Source organism: Triticum urartu, chromosome 4A (genome assembly GCF_056163025.1).
Source record: "Triticum urartu cultivar PI428250 chromosome 4A, HENAU_Tu73, whole genome shotgun sequence".
Lineage (NCBI taxonomy): Eukaryota > Viridiplantae > Streptophyta > Magnoliopsida > Poales > Poaceae > Triticum > Triticum urartu.
The window spans coordinates 196,973,008-196,975,772 of NC_141876.1; the positions used below are offsets into that span (position 1 = coordinate 196,973,008).

Consider the following 2,765-nt stretch of genomic DNA (forward strand, 5'->3'; position numbering starts at 1 on the left):
TACATCCATACTTAGCCTCGGCTGATCTCTTTACTTTTAGCTAGAGATATGGTCTTGGAGGTCAAGTATACTTGTGTGTATATGTAACTGTCCTATCGATCAATACAATGCACTGCAATATTCCCAAGTATCCTATCTTACATGGTATCAGTTTTTCCTGTTCTCGTGCCTCTTCCGCTGCTCACGTCTAAACCTTTCTCCCCTAGCCGATGCCCTAGCATGTTGCCGCCGCTGCCCTAGCTAGCCATCGTTGCCACGGAAGACTTCAGAAACTTCTTCTCCCACCCCTCCTCCAACCACTCCTCCACAACCTCTAGCTCCAATCCCTTCGCCCAAGACTCACCCCGCCCAGCAGCCCCTAGCACCATCGTCGTACAACTCATCAACATCCGCAGCCATGTCCACATCACCCTTACCATCGAAGAGTCAAACTTCTCGATCTGGCAAACCTTCTTCAACCTCGCCTTCTACAAGCTTGGTCTTCTCAATCATGTTGATGGGTCGATTGATGCTCTCATGATGTTCGACGACATCGAGTGGACCCAGATCGATTAGTGCATTGTGTCTTGGCTCTACGCCACCGTCTCCAACGACGTCCTGCACATCATCATCAAGCCCTCCGACACGGCCGCGAACACATGGACGGTCATCGCCGAGCTCTTCCTCGACAACCGTCTACAGTGTGCTATCTTCTCCAAGCGGGAGTTCCACAACGTCGTCCAAGGTGACTTGTTCATCACCGCCTTTTGTAGCCACCTCAAGTGCCTCTCCGACACTCTTCACGACATCGGCTCACCGGTCTTTGATTAGGACATGATGCTTGCCCTCATCGACGGGCTAAATGACGACTTCGGCCATTGCATCACGGCGCTCACCATCAACCAGGCTAGCCTCACCTTTGCGCGCGCCTGTGGTGCCCTTCTCTAGGAGGAATGCTGCCTCTCCCGCGGCGGTCATCGTGCCCAGCTGATGGCTCTCATGGCCGGTCAGTCGGTCGTCAACTGCAGCTCCAAGCCTACGTTCTGTCGCCCTTGCTGCCCCCTCCTCTGGTGGCAGTCGCACTCGCGACAAGAAGAAGAAGTACGTTGCCTCTTCGGCATGGCCTCTCGGAGGCTACCCACTATCGGGCATGTTCATGGCGTGGCCACCCAATTGGCGAGTGCCTGGTGCTGGCGCGCCTGGTGCCAGCCTGCTCGGGCCTCGCCCTGGAGCCTCCTCGCCGCATGCATATGCGACCCAGCCCGGGCAGGCGGCCCCGCTAGGGTTCGGGCAGGTGGCCCGGACCGGTCCTGCCTATAGCCCCGTCTGCCCGTACGGTTCCGTCTTACCCAGCTATGTGCCCATCCCACGTCATCATCAACCCACGGCATGGGACCAAAAGTAGCTTCATGCCACCCTCAACGATCTCCCCATCCACTGCGGCGGCGGGACTGACTAGTTCCTCGACACCGGTGCTACCTCACATATGGCAAACAATCCCGGTATCCTCTCTCACTCCAAACCCTACTCCACTTTCACCCGTGTCATCATCGGTAATGGGGACTCTCTTCCGATCACCCACACCAATGTTCTTTCTTTTCCCATGTCTTCTTTTCCTATTCATCTTCGTGAAGTTGTTATTACTCCTAACCTCATCAAAAACTTGATTTTTGTTTGTCGTCTTACTTGTGAAAATCCCATTACTGTTGAGTTTGACATGTTTGGTTTTTCTGTCAAGGATCTTCTCACACGACGAGTGATTTTGCGATGTGACAGCCCCGATGAACTTTATCCACTCATGTTCGGACATCAAGCTCTTCTCGCTGAAACCTCCGATCTTTGGCACCAATGGCTCGGACACCTGGGACACGCTGCTCTCTCCAAAACATTGTCATCCTTTGAATTTTCTTGTAATAAAGCCATGTCTACAAGTCATGCTTGTCGCTTGGGAAAGCACATTAGGTTACCTTTCAAACAATCAGATTCTCAAATCTGAAGTTTTTTCGCTTATCTCTCGTTTTCATCTGTTTGTTGCTACACAATTTCAGCGCTCCATCATGAGTTTTCAAATGGACAATGGCAAGGAATTTGATAAGAATGCCTCTCATGATTTCTTTGCTTCTCATGGCATTCACTTTCAGCTTTCTTGCCCATATACCTCTCAACAAAACGGTCGCGCTGAACGCATCCTTTGGACTTTAAATGATAGTGTTCGTACTATGTTATTTCATGCTCATCTTCCTCCTCAATTTTGGGCTCAAGCTCCTAACACGGCCACATACCTACTCAATCTTCGTCCTTGCCGCCTTCGCCACAACAAAACACCCCATGAACTTCTCTTTGGGTTTCTTCCTGAGTATCAACATCTGCGGGTTTTCGGTTGTTTGTGCTATCCTAACACTTCTGCCACCGCTCCACATAAACTAGCACCTCGATCTGTTGCATGCGTCTTCTTCGGTTACCCTCCTGACCACTGTGGCTATCGATGTTATGATCCGGTCTCCCATCACATAATAACATCACGCCATGTCATCTTCGATGAGCGTGTTTTTCCTTTCAGGGACCAGGAGGAGGCATCTTTGTCGTCGACCGACCGGCCACTTCTTCCTGATGTGGGCATGGTGCCCCCGCTAGTGGCCACCCGCCACCATGGCCCTTGGCCCGCCATGGCCGCTCCAGACCATGCCTCGTCTGCTGGGATCCCTTCTGTGGCCGCCCCGTCACAGTCTGGGCGCCCTCTCCGTTGCCACCATCGCCGCCTCGGGCACTGTCGGTGTCAAAATCGG

General features: G+C 52.5%; 1 pseudogene; it reads left to right on the forward strand.

The window, feature by feature from the left end:
• Positions 1-516: 516 nt before the first annotated feature.
• LOC147975359 (uncharacterized) lies at positions 517-1,384 on the forward strand (annotated as a pseudogene).
• Positions 1,385-2,765: the final 1,381 nt, after the last annotated feature.